Below are 26872 nucleotides of genomic sequence, written 5' to 3'. Positions count from 1 at the left end.
ATATTGCACGATTGGAGTCTAAACTCAAAGTACTCAGTGAGGCTAAGAACAGGAACAAAGGGGTCGAGGGAGGGTTCTATGTACTTTATAAGGTGCGCAGGAGGGAACTCCACTCTTGGATACATCTTTAGAACTCTGCAGCACCTACAATTCACAGGAGAGGAGCTCTCTCTTCCAGACCTCCTGTGGCCCAGGAATCAGGGTGTTCTGGTGATGACAGTTTAGCAGTACCAGACCAGAATTTATTCACATTATGAAAAAAAATGTGTAAGAACGAAATTCCTTTATATGTTTATATTTGCCCCACATCTCATTTCTTAAAAAAAAAAATAATAAATTCCACATGGAAAAACACAGGGATTGGTCCTGGGCCCAGTTCTGTTCAACATCTTCATAAATGATTTAGGTAATAGTATAGAGAGTACACTTATAAAGTTTGCGGACGATACCAAGCTGGGAGGGGTTGCAAGTACTTTGGAGGATAGGAACAAAATTCAAAATGATCTGGACAAACTGGAGAAATGGTCTGAAGTGAACAGAATGACATTGAGTATGGACAAATGGAAAGTACTCCACTTAATCCATTGCACACATACAAAATGGGAAATGACTGCCTGGGAAGGAGTACTGCAGAAAGGGATCTGGGGGTTATAGTGGATCAGAAGTTAAATATGAGTCAACAGTGTAACACCACTGCAAAAAATGCGAACATCATTCTGGGATGTATTAGCAAGAGTGTTATAAGCAAGGCACGAGAAGTAATTCTTCCGCTCTACTCCATGCTGATTAGGCCTCAACTGGAGTAGTGTGTCCAATTCTGGGCACCACATTTAAGGAGAGATGTGGACAAACTGGAGAAAATCCAGAGGAGAGCAACAAAAATGAGTAAAGGTCTAGAAAACATGACCTATGAGGAAAGATTGAAAAAAACTGGGTTTGTTTAGTCTGGAGAAGAGAAGATTGAGGGGGTGACATGGTAACAGTTTTCAAGTACATAAAAGGTTGTTACAAGGAGGAGGGTGAAAACATTTTCTTGTTAACCTCTGAGAATAGGACAAGAAGCAATGGGCTTAAATTACAGTAAAGGAAGTTTAGGTTGGACATTAGGAAAAACTTCCCGTCAGTGTGGGGTTAAGCACTAGAATAAATTGCCTAGGGAGGTTGTGGACTCTCTGTCATTAGAGGGTTTTAAGAACAGGTTAGACAAACAGGAATGGTTTAGTTATTACTTAGTCCTGCCTTGAGTGCAGGGGACTGGACTAGATGATCTGCTGAGGTCCCTTCCAGTCCTATGCTTCTATGATTAAGAGAGCATTGAGGTTGCACAATTAAGCATGGAGTTGGGAAATTGCACACTCAAGCTGAACTCTGCCTCCTTATGCATAGCCATTACAATTCAGTCTTTAATTACATGATCACATACTATTTCTCAAACATACTTTTTTCCCCTACAACTTTAGATGTAATGTGTATGCCAGTGAATCAGTAAAAAATATTTAGGAACAGCACACAGCGAACACTACCTACATCACTTATTACATAAAACACATACTAGGAGAACACGGGTCTTTGTCCCACTCTAATGGTTTGCCTATATAAGAGGTTTATGAGCTTTCCACTACAGGACTTAGTCCTTTAGCTTAAGTGCCAGAGGCTCATGCTTTTTATTGTGAAGGTGCAGGATTCATACCCTGCTCCCCACCAAACTGAGGTCAGTAATATACAGATTAAGGGTAACAATCAAGAGTAATAGTGAAAAATTGCTAGTATACATAGGCCATCTGAGTTTACATCTAAAGGTACGTCTACACTTACAGCAGCATGTAGAGTACAGACCTGCACGCTCAGCTAGCCTGGGTATAAATAGCAGCTTTGATAGTGAGGCATGGCTTAGGCAAGTGAAGTAGAGTGTCCTACATGCCTGAACTCTAGAGTATACACACTACATGGCTCTCTACACAGCCAAGCAGGGCCTCCCACGTCTAAGTGCTATTTTTAGCAGTGTAGTATCCTGCTGCCTCCCCACTGCCGGAGCCTTTCACTGCCACGTGTAGCTATGTAGCACAGTGAGCACGGATGCAGCTTTTCCTTGCAGTGTGACAGGTAGCTACACAAACCCTACATACCGCTGCCATCTAGTCAAGGTCTGATAGCTGTATAATTAACTACTTCAGCTCATCAGTTGCCCTAAGGAAAGCTGTGCTCTGCTCCTGCATGAAAAGAAAATGTAGAGAGTATCTGGTTGTTGCCTAAAGGCCTGATCCTATTGCCACTGGTTTCAGGATCAGACCACTGATTATTAACATAAGAGAGAGGACTATTTATATAAAAAGTAGTAATAATTTAAGATATACTGATAAAGTAGATAGCATAAGTATACAACACCATCACCACCCACCCGCACAGAGTTTAGTAATATAACAGATTGCTACATATGTATCCCTAAGGTCAAAGAAAAGATTTTATGAAATATAATTGAGAAATAATGTGGATCATGTAGTTACAGACTTTCATAATGCATTCTCACATGGGAGCAGCCTGAACTTTCAATCGAGTCTGTGTAGCTGCACCGCTGCTTCCTCAGGGAACCCTGTTGACTTCCAGTTCCAGGACTGGGGCCCAACAATTCAGCAGGGGCCTGCCAGTGCAGAGCAACTTGCAGGACTGTAACCTAAATTTGAGCAGGCTGCCTTGACTTTTTCATTTCCGGACTATTTTGAGTACTTAACGCTGCAGCTTAGGCCCTGTTTCTGAAAAGATCTATGCATGTGCTTTCTTTAACACATGTGAGTAGCCCTTCTGTACAGGACCTCCTCACCCATTACATTGTATGTTTATTAATATAGTACAGGAAAACTCTTATTAGCCAAATTCCTATTACCTGAATTTCAGATCCCCTGAAATTTTTGTATTGAAATGAATTTTGATTATATAAAATCTCACTGAATGATTCTGGTGATTCTGTAACAGACCATCTGAATTCCACTTTTTTGTTATCAGGATCCAAATATGGGTTTCTTTTTTACATTTCTAATCATGTAAATTTATAAACACATTTCTAATAGAAACATCTTATTCAATAGTCCAAAAAGGATAAGGGTAAAATTGTTGTGATATAAAATAGCATTTTACATGGTCTGAGAATTTTCAGAAACATATTTTAAGATATGTATATAATATAAACCTTTAGTAAAGGAACACTATATTCAACACCACTGTAAATTAAAGTTTATTCCGAATAAAAGTAAACCAAGTTATAAATTGTGATTCAAATACAATAGGCAAGACTATCCTGAGACACTGTACTTAGAATCATAGAATCATAGAATATCAGGGTTGGAAGGGACCTCAGGAGGTCATCTAGTCCAACCCCCTGCTCAAAGCAGGACCAATCCCCAATTAAATCATCCCAGCCAGGGCTTTGTCTGGCTATAGCTATAAACAGACAAGGCAACACACTGAATGGTTTGGCCCTGTCACTATAATAAAGCAAAGTCCTGGATATATTTAATGTGTGTAATTTCTTTTTTCCTTATGCTGACTGTGTCTCTGGGGAAAAGGAAAGTCGGGCGATTTGACTGGTTCTGATGAAAATCAGAGACCTCTTTAGGAACGAACTTTGGGTGGGGCTGCAGCACTACTCTGTCTTTCAGGCTATAAATGCCTGAAGCTCACTCACTCTCCTTGCTGAAGTGATAGTCACTAAGAAGACTGACTTCTGAGGAAGGTGATGAAAAGAACATTTTGAGAGTGGTTCGAAGACAGGCTCCATGAGCCTCAGAAGCACTAAATTGGGAAGGTGTGCCTTTTCCAATTTCCAGTCAATCACAGTACCTATGAACTCTATCATCTTGAATGGTGTGAGTGACAATTTTTTGTAGTTCACTAGGCCCAGATGGGTGAATAAGACTAGCGTACATTCCAGCTTGCCACCATTTCCCACTACAATCTGCCCTCAACAGCCAAGTATGATGAATGCCCTGCCTTCTCAGGAGGGCTGCCACCACTGCTAGGCATTTCATAAAAACCCTTGGTGCCATGAAGAGTCCAAATGGCAGTACCTTATACTGGTAATGATTTGATCCCATCATGAATATCAAGTATTTCCTGTAGGCCAGGTGGATGACTATATGAAGATATATATATTGTAAGTCAAATGACACAAACCAGTCTTCAGCCTGCAGAGATGCAATGAGGGAGGCAAGCACTGAATCTGCGGTGGTGTATATATTTGTTTGGTCTTCGCAGGTCTAGGATAGGATGAAGATCTCCTTTCATCTTCAGGAAAAAAAAAATATTAGGAGTGGAAGCCTCTTCCCTGTACTCCTGAGGAACATCCTAGATGAAGTGACAAGGCCACTTCTTTTTGTAAGAGTTTCTTGTAAGAAGGGTTTCTGAAGAGATAGGGAAAGGGATTAGGCAGGAAGAAGGTTGTGGAAATGACTGGAACATCCATGGGCAACTACATTCAAACCATCATTTGTTTGAGGAGATATCGGACCAAGCCTGATGGAAAGGGGCAAGGTAGCTACCAAAGACTGGCTCCCAACTGGATGACAGTCAAGCATGGATGACACAGGAAATAGATGATGTGTGTCTCCTTGAGCATGATGTCTCAATAATATCTTTGCTCCAGTTCCCATGCCAATGCTGTCCCCAGCGGGGATCTTGACAGTTTTGTTAAGGCATACCTTGGTCCCATAATTGGAGCAAGCTGAAGGTTGGTGCTGATGTCTTTACAAGTGCTGATGCCAGCAGTGTCAGCATACTTTGCACCACTCCTTTGGCACTGGATGTAGACACCTATCGTTAGAGGAGTGATGCCTCTTTTCCTCTCTCAGAGGCGGTGCCTTTCTATGCTCAGAGCCATCTCTGGTCTTCATTCAGCCCTTCCTCTTGGCATTGCCCCAAGATTGGGGTGGTGGTGCTGGCTCCAATGACACATGGTCAGTGCCAAGTGTTCTAGTTCTGGTACTGAAGTGGTTGCCAGCACTAGTGCTGAATGCCCTGGTGCCAGGGTGATCAGCATCAATGTGACCAGAAATCAATTTCAACTGTGTTTTCTTCCCTGACTTCCTTCTGCTGCTGGACCCTAACTAGACCAGCACCCTATGGGGTCATCCTCACAGACAACCCTTTTGGTTCCTTGGAGGTGCATGTCTCCTCTGGGTCTGATTTAGAATCCACCATGGAGGTTGGCACAAGGCACCTTGCCCCGTTTCACAGGGAGATATATTTCTGTTTAGATGGCTCTTTTAAGGAATCCAAATTTTAAAAATTAACAAAGGTATGATGGGTGAAGTATTTCTTCACAAACTAATCTAGAAGACAGGTTTCAGAGTAGCAGCCGTGTTAGTCTGTATTCGCAAAAAGAAAAGGAGGACCCGTGGCACCCCAAGAGACCAACCAATCCACCTGAGCATGAGCTTTCGCGAGCCACAGCGCACTTCATCGGATGCTGTAGCCCACGAAAGCCCACGCTCAAACAAATTGGCCCGTCTCCAAGGTGCCACAAGTCCTCCCTTCCCCTTTAATCTAGAAGACGAGTTTGAACCTCCGAGAAAAATAGGAGGGTGGGACACTCGGTGGGTTCCATCTCGCTGCCATGGGTGGCAAGAGGGAACTGAGGGACAGTTTCACCTGCTCTGTCCTTTACGCCCTCACACAGGAGCACGAGGTGACACGAGGTGCCTAAGCCGCCCCAATGAATACTGCTATTAAAAAAAAATCCAATCTCACGGGCACGAGGCATATGTGCACCTGCAGTAGGATCCAGACTGAAACATACGAGAAGGAGAACCTCACATACAGGTGATCTGTTCCACATACCGTATGTATTACATAACAAGAATGGAGCAACCAGATATGTTGTCACCATCATCGCCATTACACGAACTAAAACAGAATTAGTTTTCAGGGCGCCTTTCAGCATTTATTCCACCTCCTTGTTTCTTTTCAATTCTACCATCTGTTCCTTGCCAAACTAGCCCAATACAAGTCTTTGGGCAGCATGAGCTCTCCACTGCCTGTCTAATACAAGCTGTTTGTATTCGAGTGGCATCTAGAGGCCCCAACCAAGAACGAGGACTCACAGTGCAAGATGCTTTACATACACATAGTAAGACACACTCATGGCCCCAAAGAGCTTACAATTTAAATAGACATGACAGGCAAAGGTGGAAGAGAATAGGAATATTATCCCCATTTTACAGATGAGCAAAGGGATTTTCCCACAATCACACAGGAAGTCTGTTGCATAAAAAGGAACTTATCTGAGTTCTTCTAAAAGCTTTTACTCCTTTTATTAGAAATATTAATTTTTAGTTTTAAACAGCTTGAATACCAGAAAATATTTAATTTCTGAACAGGTAAAGCAAATTCATAGCCTGTGGAAGGATTCTGATGAAACTGGCTATATATTGCATCAGAATTTCACTATGTACAATTTCCATTGGCATGTGTTGAACTTTACATTATACCCTCCCACACATACTTTTGCTGCAGATCAATTGAATTTCAATAAATAATATGCACTTCCACAGTACACATGAAATCTCAGTGTTTTTATGAATTTATAGGGTTATTCCATATACATAAAAACCCACACACTTCATATAAACTGGATATGGAATTAGCCCATATTGTATGTTTCAATTGTTGTAAATTAAATTTTACGATTAGTTATATATATATATACACACACACACATAAATATTTATAAATATATTTAGTGGCAAAATATCGATATTCCTGTTACTAGCATATGTATTGTGGTATGGTTTGCAAAAACAATGAAGTTCTAGTAATGAAAGACTCCACTACAAAGACTGCTATTAAATCTTTTCTGGTAAATGGAATAAAGCCACCTGATTTCTTATATGAATTACTGGATTTGGAGGGTTCTTTTAGTATATATTTCACTTTCTTCTATACATGTACTTTTTTGGAAAAAAAACCCTCATTTTTTAAAAATGAAGAACCCCTGTCCATTGTTTCCTTACCACAGAGAGTTGCTGTTACTGGTGGGATACTGGTGATGATGATAGTGTTCAGGCTGGTTGTGCCAGAAAAGCATTTTAGGATGAGATGATGCACTGTGCTCTACTAAGAGATGGTCACTGCTGTGATGAGGAAGAAGAAAAGCAAAGTCAGAAATAAATTCAGATTAAAGCTGTTGGCTGATTTCCTCTTACACTGTTAAATTCAGCTGTTGCTAGTGAGTTTGCCAGGGGTCACTGTCTCTGGGGCAGGAAGGCAGGCAGCAGTAGTGCGACAGCCGTTTCTCCCTCTACCCTTCTACCCCCCCCCTCCCCCCCGCTCTCCACCAGTTTGTTTTGCTCTCAGCTGCCACGTTTTATTACTAGCTATGCTGTCATCAGGTGCAGCCCAGACGTCAGCAGCATCCAGCTACTGATCTCCTCCCCTCTATTCCTCACTCTCAGTGCTTCCCTGTGCAAAGTTGCTGCCACTTCACTACGGATGAGGATAAAGGAAAAATGAAAGTAGCTTTTGATCTCTCCCCAACAAGGCATGGGAAGCTGCAGACCCCAGTGTTATAGCTGCAGCTCTCCCTTTGTGCAGTCCACTAAAAATACTTGATCAACATAAGCAACAAAAATACTGCTGAAATGAGAGAAATGGGAAGCCTTAGGTATCTGAGGCAGATAGAATGCACCGAATATTTGCCTAGGATCTGCCTTCTCTATAGTGTTTGATACTTTATCCCTTGTATCTATTCACTGTCTACATGTTTCAATGGCAGGCTACTACATAGTGTAACACAATTCTACCATCTCTTTCCTCTCCCCTAGGGTTAAGCATATTTTTTTTTAATCAAAAGTTATTATTTCTGATTATTTAACAAAATAGTTCCTATTTGGAACATGAAAAGTCTCTTGTTTCAATCTCTTTATGCATTGATTTTAGTGGTTCTCCCTCTCTTTGGATCTACATTGCTAGTCTCTACCTCTAATGCCTTTTTCTTATTCCTCTTTTTCACAAATATAGTTTAGAACTCCTGTATTAGACGCAAAATATTCTAGCCAAAGGTGTAGACAGCCAAGCACCACGATGAGGCTTGGCAGAATTCAATTTTTATTTTTAATAAGTTTGACCAATATATATGATGCTTATTTTTAAGCTTTTTATTTTTATCGATTTAAATGTTCAAATTTGCACAAAATTATGGAAATTAAGCATTTCGTCTTCTTCCCTCCTTCACAGTTACAGGAAATTATGGGGGGAGGTCAGGCAACTGTGGGGGTGTCCGACAATTATTTAATGACAGTAGATGTTGAGAGTAAAAAAGCTAAAGCTTTATAAGCCATCAAAAACACAAATTGTCAACATCACATGTCAAAATATACAAAGAAACCAACCTTAAATCAAAATCTAATAAGCTCTCAAGCAGCATTTTTCTTTCATTTCTTATGTATACATTTCAATTATTACTGATGGAACTATTTTTTCATCAGTTTGTGTGTGTCTGGTGAATTCAAAATTTATCAGCATTTACCAATAAAAATCTAATCCTTCCCAAGCCTAACCATGATGTACAGTTTTAACTGCCCGCAGATATTAATTGAGCCCTGTATTAATACCAGGCTAGATCTATCTGCACCACTGTGTAAGACCTTGATTCTGACTTCAACAGAACTCAGAGGTGCTCATCAGCACTTCATATAATCATGTCATAGGCAAGCATTTATGCACATGCCAACTTTAACCATGTGGTAAAACAACATACTTCAATGAGACTGCTAATATGCTGGCACTTAAATGTTTGGTTGCATCAGGGCCTCTGTGGTTACACGATATGTAGCAGTGTGCATGTATATTACAAGGGGGGGGGGCAATGAGCCAGTGTAGGTAAAAATTTCAAATACTATGACCCCAACTCCCATTCAAGTCAATAAAGGAATAGATGCTTCAGACTGTATTATTTACGTATATTACAATTCAGTGAACCATTATATGTTTAGTCTTTTTAAAATACACATGAAAACCTAAAGAGTACCATTGATACATAATATGATGGTCTAAAATTAGAGGAGTATTGTCTAGAGATTATAGTATGAAACCTGGGACTCAGAATATTTAGTTTCCAATTCCCAGCCTGTGTAATCCTTTGTAAAATGGGAATAATTCTTCTTTAGCTCACAGGGGTGTTGAGAGTATTGATTCATTGTTCATAGTGTATTAAGATCCTCAGAGGAAAGGTACTATAAAAACTGCAAAGTAAAATGCTATTGTGGTACAACAGAACACTGAGCAATAGCATATGGAACAGTCTAGCTGATCAGTGGTTACTATTTCAATACTTTCTTCTAATTAAAATTCCTCTGTTTTGACTCATTGTTATAGCAAAATAGCATAACAATATATCAGCACTTATCGCCAACAAAATGTTAGTTACTTTGTATTGGGATAAACTATTCTGCCTCCAACTTTAATTTATTTACTCCTCTTTGGAGTACTGCGGTATGAAAAACTGCACACACTTCCTATTGCTCGACTAACCTCTAAACATAAAGGAAAGCTGCTATTTTTTTTTTTTTTTAACAACTTTCATTCTTGCCTGTCCTGATGTTTGGAGACAAATAAGAATGAACATACAGTAAGTTCTTAGCTTTGTCCTGTTTACTGTTTGAGGACTTTTCTTGTTTTATAGCACTTCTTGGGAAGGCTATAAACCACATACATTTCTTCAAAGGAGCACTGTATACATCAACAACGAAGCATTGTTTATTTAAAACACCTTTAACTATAAAGCTTATGTTTTGTAAACAAAGATTCAGATCCAAGATGTGAGAATGTTTTGTGAATAGGTGGACATGTAGTTCTGTACGTGCTTCAGTGACAGTGTATGAAAGTTTTAATGGCTGGATTTTTCCCCAGGAGTTTGACTCAAATGTGTTGCTGTCTACTTATGTGTAAGGCTAAGATTTTGTCAGTTATTTTTAGTAAAAGTTAGGGACAGGTCAGAGGCAACAAACAAAAATTCACAGAAAAATATTCACCTATCCCGGACTTTTACTAAAAATACCCTGGGTGGGAGTGATGGGGGACAAACAGTGCCGCCGGGGTTTGCAGCTGCTCCTGTGGCAGGGGCTGACAGCAGCTTTTCCAGCCCCAGGAGCACTCATCCAACCTCAGCTGCTGCTCCTGCTGGCCGTGGACTGCTATTCCGGCAGCCCTGACGCTGGCCGCCAGTCAGCTGTTCAGTCAGCTGCTGCTCCAGCAGCCCCCAGGGCTGACAGTTGCTCCAGCCCTGCCCCAGAAGAACTCATGGAGATCCTGGAAAGTCATGGAATCCGTGACCACTTTGACAGAACTGTAGCCGTACCTATGTGTCATACTGAGTCTGTGGAATCCATTTGTATGTGGAACCAGTAGACTGATCACAGTCTTCAGCTGATTATTAGATTGCTCTTTTTTATGAAACGACAGTTAGAACATAAGAACAGCCATACTGGGTCAGACCAATGGTCCATCTAGCCCAGTATCTTGTCTTCCAACAGTGGCCAGCACCAGATCCTTCAGAGGGAACGAAAACAACAGGGCAATTTTGAGTGATCCAGCTTCTGGCAGTTGGAGGTTTGGACACTAAATACTCACTGAGATTTAAAACTGAATATTTATAACAATTACTATATTCACACCACATTGAAGAGCTTAGGAAATTATGTAAATTTCCATCATTAAACCAGTCAAGAGCAGTTTATAATCCATCTAGCTGTGGCTGGATGATGCAGACATTTTGAAGCTTATTTTTACAATTTACTTAATTGTAATTTAAGCAACTTTTACTGCAATGGAAAGATGTTGGACTGACAGTCCTAGAAACTTCAGTTCTATTTAAACACAGAACTGGTATGCACGGGCAACAGCAGTGTGGCACAGTTCTTCAACTGTAATGTGGGGTGGACCAGGCCTGGAGGTGAGGAAGTAGTTCTATTTCTGTCTGTCCCCATTCAGTCTTTGGGCTTTTTCTTGAAATTGTCCGAAACTACTGCCAATTATGATGGCAGTTTTGGGATGGAGATACCTATCAGTTAGGCACTGGTTTGAGACTATGGTCTAATTTCACATATGCTACTGAATAACCATCAGGTAATCATGATATTAGGCATTAGCCTAGACTGGATTTGAATTGGGAATACACAGAAGTAAATGGGATTGTAGCTTATTCCTAGTGGCCTGAAACATCCAGTCCCTCAATTAATGTATTTCTGGATATGTGAATGATGTAGTCCTTTCTCAGTAACTGAAATGTCTCTACCACATAACATTTTGCTAATGTAGTTAGATGGTACTCTGTTCTTCACTACTGAAAAATGCAGAAAGTCCATCTGGAAGATGTATGTCTTTATAAACAGAGCTCCCATTTCTCTTTTCATATGGAGGATTCTGAATCTTTAGCCATAAGGGTTCAAAGTTCAAGAAAGCTTTAAAACATTTCTCTTTTGTGAACATATAAGTCGGGACAAACTCAGAAGTAATATTTTTAAAGGGGTGATTTCCATTAGCGCAGAGGTTCTCAAATTGGGGGGTTCAACATATATTTTGGGGGGGAAAGGGGTGTGAGATGCATTAGGAAAAAAAATAACTTACTGTGCACATTCAGAACTGGGCGGCTGAAGAGCAGCGGCTGCTGGCAGGGCGCTCACCTCTGAAGGCAGCCACAGGTGGCAACTTTTGGCAGCACTTGTGGGTGCTCACCCCCTGACCCCCACCTGCCCCACTGGATCCCTCCCCAAATCCCTGCCTCCTCCCCCAAGCACACCGCATTTCCCCTCCTCCCCGCTCCCTCCCAGGCTTGCCACATGAAACAACTATTTCGTGGTGCAAGCGCGGGGAGGGAGGGGGGAGGAGCAGGACCCAGTGGCGTGCTCAGGGAAGGAGGCGGTGGAGTGGAGCGGAGGCAGAGGTGAGCTGGGGCACGGGGGCAAGCTGCCGGTGGCTGCAGAGCACCCACTAATTTTTCCCCGTGGGTGCTCCAGCCCCGGAGCACCCACTACTCTCCACTCTGCCTTCAGTGCTGGGCAGTCAGAGAGCAGCGGCTGCCGGCCAGGCACTAGGGGCATAAAGAATTACAGATACAAAGAAAGGGGCCGCGATCAAATATATTTGAGAACCACTGCATTAGTGAACCAAAGATTCACCCACTGACATAGCTTGCATAAAACCCACTAATAAGCTTCTGCCAGGTCCACTAAGAATAGAAGCTTTCTTGGATGGACTGCAGCTTTGTTAGAGTGAGGAACAAATGCTTTGGCTTGTCTCTGTTCATGTGTAATCATGTTTCCCCCTTAATTTTTTACAAGAGAATTTTGAGACATACATGATTTCTCTGAAGAATTAACTGTTGTCTAGGGTGAAAGCCAGAGCTGGTGCCCAGCCATTGAATTAGCTGCCTTGGCTCTTGCTGCCAGCCTCCTGAAATCCACAGATCAACCAGCCACTAATACAGTGCTTAGGGACATCTGATTTACTACAAACTTGAATTCATCATGGTTCTGGAGGTCAATGCTTTTTAGGTAATTGCATCACAACATTATGGCCTACGCAAAGCATGTGACAGCCAGGGAGACTCTAAGGGCTGCTGAAGAAGATTCAGATATCTCGTGTAAGAGTGGCTTCTTCTCCAAGTGCTTGTCCATATGTATTCCACGCACCACATGTGCCTGAGATCAGTCATTTGGCCAGCAGTGTCTGTTGGGGGTGCACACATGCACACAGTGTCCTCATGCTCCTATATTGCGGGTACAATGGCCAAAGTGGCCCAACCACCAATCAGTCTCTTCTCACTGCCTGTGGCAGCAAGATGGGGCTCCTCAGGGTCTGCATCTTCTCACATTCCTATTTGTTCTTACCTGTAAATAACTGTGAATATATTGAGCCATAACTGCCCAATGGCAGATGTTTTTTTCTCACTACTTTTGGAAGTTTTTACTTCCTTATTTTATTTTGTTTGTTTTCTGATGGAGTTTTCTGGTACTGGGATTTATTAATGCCCCACCTTAAGTCTCCTGGATTTAAGTATTGATACACGCCTATGAGGTGGCGATTCCAGTAAATGAGAGGCACACTAAATGCCTCTTTTGTTTAGAGGAAGCATGTGTCCCTCCAATTCTTAATTCTCCAAAGTACTCAGAAAGGTCAGAAAAAATGCTGGCAGGGTCATGATAGCTCCTGCCTGGTTGAGCCCCTTGTGGTACCTGGAGTTGATGATCTTATCAAGTTGTCCACTGAACCCATTACTCCTTCCGCCAGACTTAACATCTAATGGCCATGGGAATATCTTGCATTCTCCCTCCATCTCATGGCCTGGTTACTGGATGGATGTCAGACAGAGAGATTGTATTAAGGTGATGTCCAAAACATTCCACTGCAAAGTAGAAAAGATTCAAACTAGACAAGTCTATGTTGCCAATTGGATATAATTTGGGATCTGGTGTGGTCAGTATCAACTACCATGGGATGACTCTCAAAATCTTGCTGTCTTGGACTATTTATGGTCACTAAAAAGCTCTGGACTATCAGTTAGCTCTAAGAGAGTGCACCTAGCAGCCATTTCGGCATATCATCCTCTCCTGCTGAAAGCTACAGATCTTTTGGCAGGCCTCCCTATACTATATTTCACAGGGTTGAATTATTACTCAGACTCTATCCCAAGTTCTTACGTCAGGTAGTTATGGACTGTCATTTAAATCAAAATGATTGCTCTACCGATATTCTTCCCTAACCTGCACTCTCACCCAGGGGAGGTTAGACGGCATGCTTCGGATGTTCATAGGGCTCTGTGGATCAAATCCTTTAGCTCTTCACTTAAACTATTTGTAACATTTGTGGACAAAATGAAGGGTCAAATGACATTAGCCCAGGGGTCACCCAAATGGGTTTTGGGATGCATTAAAATCTGCTAAAAATTAGCTTGTTTAGATTCCCAGATCAGTTTAGGGCTTACTCCAGTAGGTCCCAGGCATTTTCTGTGGCTTCCTTGACAAGCATACCTATCAGACATCCGCTTGCAGTTCAATACACACTTTTACTAAAACACTGCTCCTGGGTAGAATCATTGAGGCCTGATGCTTCTTTTGCCAGAACTGTGCCACGATCTAAGTGGACTCCAAGCACCCCAACCCACCCTCCTTTCCATCACCCTCCTTTCCATCCTTTCTAGGATTCTGCAAGAATGGAGAATTTACAGACAAGCATGAAATGAAGAGAAAAAAGTTACTTCACTTACAGTAACTGGAGTTCTTTTAAGATGTGTTGTCTGTGTATCCTACAACCTGCTCTCCTTCCCTGCTACTTTGGAGTCCTATAATTCCAGATTCTGCAATAGTGAAGGAACTGAGTGGCAATTGGGCCACTCAGTCCTTTATGTCAGATCCTGCTCCAGGTAACTCAATTATCCATTTAATAACCTAGCATAGGAAACTGGCTTTTATTGGATTTGAGGATTCAGAGGGAGTTTGGGATTTACCCCTGATATGTCCTACCAGTTAGTGAAGATGGTCCTACTTTCTGAGTCTTAATCACTGAAGATGACTGACAGACTCCCCTCTGGGGGGGAGTGTGTGTCAGTTGGGGGAAGCAGAAGCTACAATGAGCCATCTGAGCACCTTCCCATGGCACAGCAAGTGCTCATGGGCTGGGAGCAGTTATGACACAACTCCATTTCTTTGGCTCCTGAAAGGTCTCTTTGCAACTGGAGCATCTTTTGACTTTTAGCTTGCTCTGTTTCTGTTGCTGAGAGGAGCATGGGGCAGGGGGTGAACAGAGAGGTGTTCAGCCAGGAAACTTATTCAGAGCGAGGGTGAGAGAGAAGAGGAGAGGTTCTGCTTGTTTTAAGTAAGATTTGCAATGGATAAGGCAAGAGCTCCGAACCATTGCTGTTTGTATTGCTGGAGGCTCATGGACAAGTCTGGACTGCCTGCAGTATTTTCAGGAAAAGAGGTGCAGCTGAAAAAGTCTGACAGACAGATCATGACCAAGAGAGGAGGTTTCCAGCAAGAAGTGAGGCAAAATTCCTGTTTGTAGGCAAAACATTTCCAGAATTTAGATGGAATTGGCAGACACATTAATTACAGATTACACAAGTACCATGATTCACTTACAGAGGTGAATGTTTAGGTTCTATGTTACACTGTTACTTGTAGGTGGATCTCTGTTTATTATCAGCAACAATTTAATAAGAAATCTATACAGATCCTTGATAATAGCGTTAATTGAAATTACGTGTTGAGAGAATTTGGGAAAGTAGTTGTCATGTAGACATACCCTTAGACTGCAACAAGCCACCAAGCGATTGCTCTGTGTCAAAGAAGGGCTGAATATTGCATGGAGGAGGATAGGGGCAGGTGAAGGGGAAAAACACAGAATGATGAGATAGAAGAGAACTCTATCCCCATTTCTCCTGCCCTCCCTTCTTCCATTTAATGATATTTTAAGGAAACAATGGAGAAAATTCCTACAGTAGTAACTAATAAAAAAATAATAATAAGCTATTTTCAAAACAGAATACTGACTGAAATCATTTGCAGCAATACTGTTTCCAAAGAAAATTAGAAAGTGCAAAATTAACAATGCCAAATACAAAACATAAATGAGTACAACACAGCCTGTAAATGCAGAAGTGAAAATTTAAGTACATAGAAACAATATTTGTACCTTGACTTAATTTATATTGAAAAAAAGATATGAAAAAATACATTATGAACTATACAAATGTGAAATAGCTACGTAACATCTATAATTTGCTTTTTACAATACCAACTTAGAATGATAGTTTAGTTTAGTTTCTGACTTGGACAGAAGTACATTTTTGCAGCATAAAAGTACTTAGTTCTCAAGCAGAATTATAAGACAATGAATAGTGCATATAAAATGTCAAATTTTGGTTCTTTCAAGATGTGGGGTCTATTTCCCCCAAGTAGGAATGTTAGGTACCTATCAAAAGGATAATAAACTTAATGAGATTCATTAGGGTCTGAATAAAATGTTTAAAAAAATTCAAGTTTAACAATTAAACTCCATATAACAGTTGATAACATTTTCCCCCTCTCTTTCTCTCTCATGGTAATATAGGGTATATAGTGTTTTATGGAACCTCCTTTAAGGGAACAATTAGGATTGGTGGGTTCAAAAAGGTTTCACTTAATGGTTTCAGGTATGGTTACATTTGTTATTTGAGGGATGAAGAAACTAAGGGCTTGTCTATATAGGAAAGTTATAACCTGCTGTAAGAGTGAATTTTTTCAGTTTTGCTAAAACCCTTCCCAAGTGGCATAGGCTCAATTGGAAAAGCCCCTCTTATACTGGAATAAAGGTCCACTTATACCAGAATAAGTGTCCACAGGGGGTATTATACAAGCATAACTATATCAGTTTAAATTCACACCTTAGGTTATACTAGTTTAATTTTCCTGTGTAGACAAGCCCTAAGTCCCCAGCCATGTGTCAGGATCTACCACCACAGAACCCTAACTTCAGTAGGACTTCATGCATGTACAGGGGTCCATGCTTGTGGATCCCAATACAAGACTGAGAGCTAAGAAAATAAATCTGTGACCCTAATTATGCTATATCCATTTAGGAAATGAACAATTTAAAAAAACGGTTACCTACCTTTCGTAATTGTTCTTTGAGATTTGTTGCTCATGTCCATTCCATTCTAGGTATGTTAATCTTTAGCGGCACAGAGAGAAAGTATTGGACACTGTGTTCTAAACACTTGTGTAATTTCCATCAAGTATAAAGTTTCTGCAGATGTTAGTGTGTTTAGAAACCTTTGTATCTGTGTATGAACTGAGCCTGTTTCAGAGAAGTGGCAATGGAATAAATAAAGGCTATGTAGAGCGTTCTGGGGAATATCCTGGAGGGAAAAAAATAAAATACATGCCTCTTTTGGTACAAATTGGCACATCCTACAGAGAAAAAATTTGCTTCTCAAACATATCTTTATCTGGCAAGGGATTAGAAAGTTCCCATGCACTCCATCTCCTTCATTTTGAACACTGCTTTGTGAATAAGCACTATGTACAATTGATTATTTTATGTTCTTATGTATCCAGTTATTCTTTGAGTGCTTGCTCATGTCAATTCCATTCTAGGTGTGCGCACACGCACGTGCACAGCCATCAAGAGTTTTGCCCTAGCGGTACCTGTAGGGCCGGCTGTAGCACCCTCCAGAGTGCTGCACTCATGCAACGGTATATCAGGCACTGCCGGCCCTACACTCTCTCAGTTCCTTTTTGCTGACAGCTCCAACAGAGGGGCAGGAGGGCGGGGAACTATGTTGACTTACTGAATAGTCGCATTCTATTAATGTAGAAGGCCAGCGCCCATCTGATGTCCAGCATATAGAACCTGAGCTCCTCATCTGATGCGTGAGGCTTCAGACACAGAACTGGTAAGTAAATGTCCAGGCCTGTGTGGAACTGGGAAACAACCTTGGGCAGAAAAGCCAGATGCGGGCGCAGCTGGACCTTGTCCCTATGGAAGACAATATAGAGCTTCAGGTGAATGCCCTGATCTTGGACACCTGCTGTGCTGATGTTACAGTGACCAAGAAGAACACCTTCCAGGAAAGGAGCAGGAGGGAGCAGGAATTCAAAAGGAGGGACGATGAGCTTTGAGAACACCAGATTCAGGTCCCACGCGGGAACCAGGTCTCGGACATGCGGGTATAGGTGCTATAGACCTTTCAGGAATCATGCCATCATGGGATGGGCAAAGACAGACCGGCCCTGAAGCGGCGGATAAAATGCAGAAATGGCCGCCAGGTGCACCTTGACCGAAGACAGCGACAAGCCCTGGAGCTTTAGATGCAGCAAATAGTCCAGGATGTCGGGCAATGTCCTCAGGACGAACCTTGTTGAAGGTCCAACATGCAAAGCGTTTCCACTTGGCCACATAGGTAGCCCTGGTGGAAGGCTTCCTGCCGCCCAGCAGGACCTGTTGGACCACCGTGGAGCACTCTTGCTTGTCCGTGCTTAGCCGTGGAGCAGCCATGCTGTTAGGTGCAGTGATGCCAGGTTCAGGTGCAGCAGATTGCTGTGGTTCTGGGACAGCAGATCAGGTTGGAGAGGGTAACTGCAGTGGGTTGGCCACGGAAAGACTCAGCAGCATGCTGAACCAGTACTGGTAAGGCCACGCTGGGGCAATGAGAATGACCCTCGCTGTGTCTTGCTTCACCTTTAGCAGGACTCTGTGGATAAGTGGCACTGGCAGAAAGGCATACATCAGCGCTTCCAACCATGGGAGCGGGAAGGCATCCGACAGGGAACCCTTGTCCTTGCTGTATAGGAAGCAGAACATGTGGCACTTCCTTGTTCTGCCATCGGAAGATCAGGTTGGCCATCTCTGGATGGAGTGACCACTCGTGATGAGAGAAGAAAGTCCTGCTGAGGTGATCTGCCAGGACGTTCCTGGTTCCAGGTAAGTAAGTGGCACGAGGTGGATGGCATTCTGCACACAAAGGTCCCAGAGGCTGAGTGCCCCTTGACACAGGGCCAAGGATCAAGCGCTGCCCTGTCTGTTGATGTAATATATTGTGACCGTGTTATCTGTGAGGACCTGCACCACCTTGCCTTTCAGGTGGGGCAAAAACGCCTGACAGGCCAGGTGCACTGCCTTGAGCTCCCTGACGTTCATATGAAGAGCTAGGTCATGCTCCATCCAGCAACCTTGGATGCTGAGCTCACCCAGGTGGCCTCCCCAGCCCAGATTGGACATGTCCGAGACCAGGGTGAGTGATGGAGATGGGGGACACAAAAGGAACTCCCCACAGCACTGACTTGGGGTCTAGCCACCAGTTCAAGGACAAGAGGACGAGGTCAGCACCATAACCGCTCAGTCTAGGGGGTGCCCACTGGGAAAGTAGACCGTTGCTAGCCACGTTTGCAGGGGTCGCAGATCATAGAATCACAGAATATCAGGGTTGGAAGGGACCTCAAGAGGTCATCTAGTCCAAGCCCCTGCTCAAAGCAGGACCAATCCCAAACTAACTCATCCCAGCCAGGGTTTTGCCAAGCCTGACCTTAAAAACCTCTAAGGAAGGAGATTCCACCACATCCCTAGGTAACCCATTCCAGTGCTTCACCAGCCTCCTAGTGAAAAAGTTTTTCCTAATATCCAACCTAAACCTCCCCCACTGCAACTTGAGACCATTACTCCTTGTTCTATCATCTGCTACCACTGAGAACAGTCTAGAGCCATCCTCTTTGGAACCCCCTTTCAGGAAGTTGAAAGCAACTATCAAATCCCTCCTCATTCTTCTCTTCTGCAGACTAGATAATCCTAGTTCCCTCAGCCTCTCAAGTCATATGCTCCAGCCCACTAATCATTTTTGTTGCCCTCCGCTGGACTCTTTCCAATTTTTCCACATCCTTCTTGCAGTGTGGAGCCCACAACTGGACACAGTACTCCAGATGAGTCCTCACCAATGACGAATAAAGGGGAATGATCACATCCCTCGATCTGCTGGCAGTGCTCCTACTTATACAGCCCCAAATGCTGTTAGCCTTCTTGGCAACAAGGGCACACTGTGGACTCATATCCAGCTTCTCGTCCACTGTAACCCCTAGATCCTTTTCTGCAGAACTGCAGCAGACCCATTCGGTCCCTAGTCTGTAGCGGTGCACGGGGTTCTTCCATCCTAAGTGCAGGACTCTGCACTTGTCCTTGTTGAACCTCATCAGATTTCTTTTGGCCCAATCCTCTGATTTGTCTAGGTCCTTCTGTATCCTATCCCTACCCTCCAGCATATCTACCACTCCTCCCAGTTTAGTGTCATCTGCAAACTTGCTGAGGGTGCAATCCACGCCATCCTCCAGATCATTAATGAAGATATTGAACAAAACTGGTCCCAGGACCAACCCTTGGGGCACTCCGCTTGATACTGGCTGCCAACTAGACATGGAGCCATTGATCACTACCCATTGAGCCCGATGATCTAGCCATCTTTCTAGCTAGCTTTCTATCCACCTTATAGTCCATTCATCCAGCCCATACTACTTTAACTTGCTGGCAAGAATACTGTGGGAGAACATATCAAAAGCTTTGCTAAAGTCAAGGAATAACAAGTCCACTGCTTTCTCCTCATCCACAGAGCCAGTTATCTTATCATAGAAGGCAATTAGGTTAGTCAGGCATGACTTGGTCTTGGTGAATCCATGCTGACTGTTCCTGATCACTTTCCTCAACTTGAAGTGCTTCAAAATTGATTCGTTGAGGACCTGCTCCATTATTTTTCCAGGGTCTGAGGTGAGGCTGACTGGCCTGTAGTTTCCCGGATCCTCCTTCTTCCCTTTTTTAAACATGGGCACTATATTAGCGTTTTTCCGGTCATCTGGGACCTCCCCGATCGCCATGAGTTTTCAAAGATAATGGCCAATGGCTCTGCAATCACATCCGCCAAGTCCTTTAGCACCCTCAGATGCAGTGCATCCAGCTCCATGGACTTGTGCTCATCCAGCTTTTCTAAACAGTCCTGAACCATTTGATGAAGCCGGGCGTGCCTGACCATGTACGTTCACACTGCCATGTGGCCCATCAGCCATAGGCAAGTGTGGGCTACAGTGATCGGATGTCTCCTCACGTGGGCAATGAGATACACCATGGCCTGAAAGCGTGCTTCCGGAAGATAGGCCCTGGCTCACGTGGAATCGAGAACCACTTTGATAAACTCTATGCGCTGGACCGGCGTTAACGTGGATTTTTCCGTGCTTATCAACAGGCCCAGGTCATTGCAAAGGGAGCGTACCATATCGAGGTTTCTCTGCACCTGTACCGGAGACCTGCCCTTGATGAACCAGGTCTCCGGTATCTTTCCCCAAGGTACGGAAAGATCTGGACCCCCCCCCGGCGTCTGAGGTAAGCCGTTACAGGCGCCATGCATTTTTTTAATGCCTTGGGGGCCGAGGCCAAAGGGTAGTGCCATGAACTGGAAGTGGCGCCCTGTCACGAAGAAACGCAAGAACCATCTGTGTTCTGGAAATATGGAAACATGGAAGTAAGCGTCCTTTAAGTCGAGAGTGATGTACAAGTCCCCTGGATCCAGGGAAGGGATAATAGAGCCAGGAGATCATGTGGAACTTCAACTTCTTGGGAGATTTGTTGAGGCCACGCAAGTCCAGGATGGGTCTGAGGCCCCACTTGGTCTTTGGGATTAGGAAGTATTGGGAGTAGAATCCTCTTCCATGTCCCAAGGAACTGGCTTCACAACCCCCAACTGCAGGAGCCTGTTGACCTCCTGAACCAGGAGTTGCTTGTGAGAAGGGTCTCTGAAGAGGGACAGGGAAGCAGGGGAGCAGAAAGGTGGGGTATCCACAAACTGTAGGGTATAGCCCCAAGCTACTGTGTCCAGGACCCAGGGGTCTGAGGTAACCCACAACCAGGCCAAGCAGTAGAGAGAAAGGCAGTTGAGGAAAGGATGGGAAGGATCTGGCCAGCTGACTGGGGCTCTCAAGCGCACCCTCAAAACAATCTCTTTTGGCCCCCTGGGTGCTTAGCGGGTCCAGGCTGGGTTGGCAAGCAAGAGAAGGAAGGGCAGTGACTGCTAAACCTGGTGTCCCTTCTCCTTGCAGATACCTGATGTGCTTGCCAAGGCCTCGATGGTGGTGGAAGCCAGAATGGCTTTCTGGCAGACTGCAGGGTATGCATGCCCAATGAGCAAAACATAGCTCTAGTGTCCTTCAACCTGTGTAGCCTGGCATCCGTTTGATTGGAGAAGAGCCCAACTCTGTCAAAGGCAAGGTCCTGAATTGAGGCCTTCACCTCCTGGTAAAGGCCCGCTGCTTGGAGCCAGGAGCTTCGTCGCATAACCACTGCCAATGTGACCGCCCTCATTGCCGAGTCCCAAGCCATTTGCAGGGAACATATGGCTGCCGAGGTCCCTTCCTCTACCAGGTGTGACAAAGTTCTTCCTCTGCCTTGGTGGGTCCTGTGCTTATTGGCGGATTTGCTTGCCTCAGAGGTTCGCGGCAGCCCTCAGTTTGGCCACTTTCATGGCTCAAAACTGCTGTTCACTCACTTAGCCTCATCGCTGGCCAGCATGGGGAAAAGGAAGAACAATCCCCGCAGTCTCTGCTGTGGACCTAGTGAATCGGGGAACAGGCCAGAGATCTTCCCCTCTGGTGGAACCCACAGTCCAGTTCAACTCCTCCGGTATCAAATAGGGAGTCGGAGGGATGGGGGGAACCCGGGCCCGCCCTCTACTCCGGGTTCCAGCCCAGGGCCCTGTGGATTGCAGCTGTCTACAGTGGCTCCTGTAACAGCTGCGTGACAGCTACAGCTCCTGGCCTCCTCCCAACACCTTCTTTATTCTCACCACAGGACCTTCCTCCTGATGTCTGATAATGCTTGTACTTCTCAGTCTTCCAGTAGTATGCTTTCGCACTCTCAGCTTCTTGCACCTCTTGCTCTCAGCTCCTCACATGCACACCACAAACTGAAGTGAGCTCCTTTTTAAAACCCAGGTGCCCTGATTATCCTGCCTGTCTTAATTGATTCTTACAGCTTCTTGATTGGCTGCAGGTGCTCTAATCAGCCTGTCTGCCTTAATTTTTTCCAGAAAGTTCCTGATTGTTCTGGCTCCTTCCCTGCTACCTTACCCAGGGAAAAGGGACCTACTTAACCTGGGGCTAATATATCTGCCTTCTATCACTCTCCTGTAGCCATCTGGCCTGACCCTGTCACACAGGGTACCACACTTCTGAGCCTGACCCTGAGGGAGGGAGTCCTGGAACTTCTGGAGGCTGTCCCAGAGGTTAAAATTGTATTGGCCCAGCAGGGCCTGATGATTCGCCACCCAGAATCGTAAGCTGGCTGTTGAATACATTTTTCTGCCAAATAAATTAAGTTTCTCGGCTTCTTTGTACTTGGGGGTAGAGGCGGTGGGGACCTGCTTATCCTTCTTGTTGGCTGCCAACGCAACCAGCGAGCCCGAGGGAGTGTGGGTATACAAGTACTCAAAACCTTTGGCTGGCACACCGGAACGCCCCATGCGCCTCAATACAGCCATGGTGTTGGCCACTGGCCTTGCTGCCACTGCGGTACTGTGGATGGCAGAATAATTTCTGGTGCCCAGTCCGATCACAGAGACCAGAGCGATGGGCTGAACTGGGCCTCTGCCTCAGAGGAACCACTCTCCAGTGACCAGGGAGGAGCCATCGACGCCTGGGTCTGCTTACTGGTTGTGGCTAGTGGTGAGCGCTGACCAGGTGTGATCAGTGGCTATTCTGGGGAGAACGGTCCCCGTGCCAGGGACATCGGCATCAGTGGGAACGGTGCTGCGGAGACCGGTAACATGAGGGGCGAGTTGTTCCACGGTGTTGGCGATCGAGACCAACCTCTAGATGTGGATCCGTGAGAAGGCGAACGGTGCCCATCATAATATGGGGAGCATCAACTTCGCACTGGGGAATAACGTCTCGGCATCCGGGGTGGGAGAGTTTGGGCGACTGGTGGCACGGTTGCAACCTGCCACAGGATTGCTTGTCCAGCGACCTACAGCGCTCCCCCACCCCTAGAGGGGTCTTAACAGCTGGCTTGCCTTCTCAGGGCGCCTTAGCTTGGTCCTGTGGCAACGGAGACATCACAGGAGATGATGGAGACCTGTGCTCCTGCGCCTGGGCTTGCGAGGACGATGGTGCAGGCAGGATGGTGGGTCCCATACTGCTCACCAGAATCAGTGACAGACCTTTAAGAGTGCTAAGAGCCCCAGCCAGGGAGGCATACTCTGGAGAAGGTTGGTGGACAGGCCCAATCCCTCTACTGGATGACCCCAGCGTCCTTCTTGCCTGGTGCTGGCAAGTACTTCTTCGCCTTCTTCTTCAGCACTGGTGCTGGCACCAAGAGGTGCGGGTGCCATGGTGCACTGCACACGGAGGCCAAAGTACTCGGTGCAGCCTGCATAGAGGGCTCGGAAGCTAGGAGGAGAGCAGATTTCACCAGGAGATCCCTGAGGCAAATGTCCCTCTTCTTCTGGATGAGACACCGAAAGTTCTTCCAGATCTGGCAACGCTCCTTGATTTGTGATTCCCCCAAGCACTTAAAGCAGCTATTTTGGGGGTCACTCACAGGCATAGGCCTGCCACAGACTGAGCAGGGCTTAAATTCGGGAGCTTGGGGCAAAGTGCCCGCTGGGACCTTAACTATCAGCTAACTATGCACTTAACAACTACTTAACACTAACTACAATCGAACAAAGGCCTGAAGTCCAATAGGAGAAACCGCTAGCTCTTGACAAGCAAGAGAGGCGCTCTGACTGACACCATGGACTGTAAGAAGGAACTGAGAGTGCGTGGGCTGGCAGCATCTGGATACCGCGGCATGAGCACAGCACTGTAGAGGGCACTACAGTCGGCCCTATGGGTCATGCTGAGGCAAGCTGACGGCCGTGCATGTGGGCGGGCGCACACCTAGAATGAAATCAACATGAGCAAGCACTCGAATAATAACTGGATACATAAGAACATAAAACAATCAACTGTACATAGTGCTTATTTACAAAGCAATGTTCAAAATGAAGCAGATGGAGTACGTAGGAACTTTCTAAGTCTCTGATGGACTTCAGTTGCCTTTCTAATCCCTTGCCAGTGAGGACTCATTCTTAGATTATAAGGGTACATTTGATAAGCAAATTTTTTGTATGTAGAACATGCCAATTTGCACCAAAAGTGGCACGTATTTTACTTTTTTCCCCTCCAGAAGGATATTCCCCAGAACTCTCTACATTCCCTTTATTTATTCCATTGCCACTTCCCTGAAACAGGCTCAGTTCAAACACAGATACAAAGGTTTCTAAACACACTAAGATCTGCAGAAACTTTATACTTGATGGAAATTACACAAGTGTTTAATACTTTATCTCTGTGCCTCTAAACATTAGCACATTTAGCATACTATACCTTTTATAATATTTTCTCAAAGTATTTGAAGAGCAACTAGCAAAAGACACAAAAACTAACTGAAAATTTTTTTTAAAGTACAACAGAAGAAGGAAGTCTGCCAAACCATCAGTGGAGCCGCTGGACAATTGAGGTGCTAAAGGAGCACTCAAGGAAGACAAGGCCTTGCAAAGATGCTAAATGAATTTTTTGCATCAGTCTTCACTGCAGAGGATGTGAGGGAGATTCCCACACCTGAGCCATTCTTTTTAGGTGACAAATCTGAGAACTGTCCCAGATTAAGGTGTTGATAGAGGAGTTTTTGGAACAAATTGATAAATTAAACAGTAATAAGTCACCAGGAGGTGATGGTATTCACCCAAACATTCTGAAAGAGCTCAAATATGCAATTGTAGAACTACTAACTATGGTATGTAGCCTATTGCTTAAATCAGCCTCTGTACCAGATGACTGGAGAATAGCTAATATAACACTCATGTTTAAAAAAGGCTCCAGAGGTGAACCTGGCAATTACAGACTAGTAAGCCTAACTTCAGTACCACGCAAACTGGCTGAAACTATAGTAAAGAACAGAATTATCAGACACACAGATGAACACGATGTCGGTGAAGAGTCAACACAGCTTTTGTTAAGGGAAATCATGCATCACTAATCTATTAGAATTCTTTGAGGATGTCAACAAACGTGGACAAAGGTGATCCAGTGGATATACTGTACTTGGACTTTCAGAAAGTCTTTGGACAAGGTCCCACACCAAAGGCTCGTAAGCAATTATGGGATAATAGGGCAGCTCCTCTCATGGATCAGTAACTGGTTACGGTAGGAAAACAAAGGGCATGAATAAATGGTCAGTTTTCACAGAGGAGAGAGATAAAGATTGGGGTCCCACAAGGATCTGTACTGGGACAAGTGCTATTCAACATACTCTTAAATTATCTGGAAAAAAAGGTAAACAGTGAGGTGGCAAATTTTGCAGACAGTTCTAACCTACTCAAGATAGTTAAGTCCACAGCTGACTGCGAAGCGTTACAAATTAGCAGTTACTACTCCAGAAAGATCTTCAGGTCGTCATGGATGGTTCTCTGAAAATATCTGCTCAATGTGCAGCGGAAGTCAAAAAAGCTAGGACTGTGAGGAACTATTAGGAAGGGGATAGAAAGTAAGACAGAATATACCATAATGCTACTATATAAATCCATAGTACACCCACTTTTTGAATACTGTGTGCAGTTCTGGTTGGTCCATCTTAAAAATCTATTAGAATTGGAAAAAATACAGAGGGCCAATAAAAATTATTAGGAGTATGGAACAGCTTCCATATGAGGAGAGATTAAAAAGACTGGAACTATTCATCTTAGAAAAGAGATTAAGAGTGGGTATGATAAAGGTCTATAAAATAATGGTGCGGAGAAAGTGATTAGAAAGTGTTAATTACCACTTCACATAAACCAGGAGTCTCCCAATGAAATTAATAGGTAGCAGATTTAAAACAAACATAAGGAAGTACTTCTTCACACAATGCACAGTCAACCTGTGGAACTTGTTGCCAGGGGATGTTGTGAAGCCCACAAATATAACTGGGTTCAGAAAAGAACAAGAAGTTCATGGAGAATAGGTCCATCAAAGGCTCTTAGCCAAGATGGTCATCATGGACAAAACCCCATGCTCTCTGTGTCCCTAAACCTCTGCCTACTAGATGCTGAGACTGGACAACAGGGGATGGATCACTTGGTAATTGCCCTGTTCTGTTCACGCCCTCTGAAGCATCTAGCATCGGCCACTGTTGGAAGCTGGGATACTGGGCTAGATGGACCATTGGTCTTACCCACCACGGCCATTCTTATGTTCTTATCAGTCACTACTGCTTAACAGTAACAGACCACTGATAGTTTTTTAAAGAATGCTTTTGTAAATATCACTATAGGAATTTTCCAACTAAATCATCCCATAAT

The 26872-nt window shown here is 44.1% G+C and overlaps 1 long non-coding RNA gene across 2 annotated transcripts in view; it reads left to right on the top strand.

The window, feature by feature from the left end:
* LOC140907341 (uncharacterized) overlaps nt 1–26872 on the top strand; it is a 42219-nt gene that overhangs the window by 13898 nt on the left and 1449 nt on the right. The window lies entirely within an intron of this gene.

Source organism: Lepidochelys kempii, chromosome 2 (assembly GCF_965140285.1).
Source record: "Lepidochelys kempii isolate rLepKem1 chromosome 2, rLepKem1.hap1, whole genome shotgun sequence".
Classification (NCBI taxonomy): Eukaryota; Metazoa; Chordata; order Testudines; family Cheloniidae; genus Lepidochelys; species Lepidochelys kempii.
This window is presented reverse-complemented; position numbering and strand designations above follow the sequence as displayed.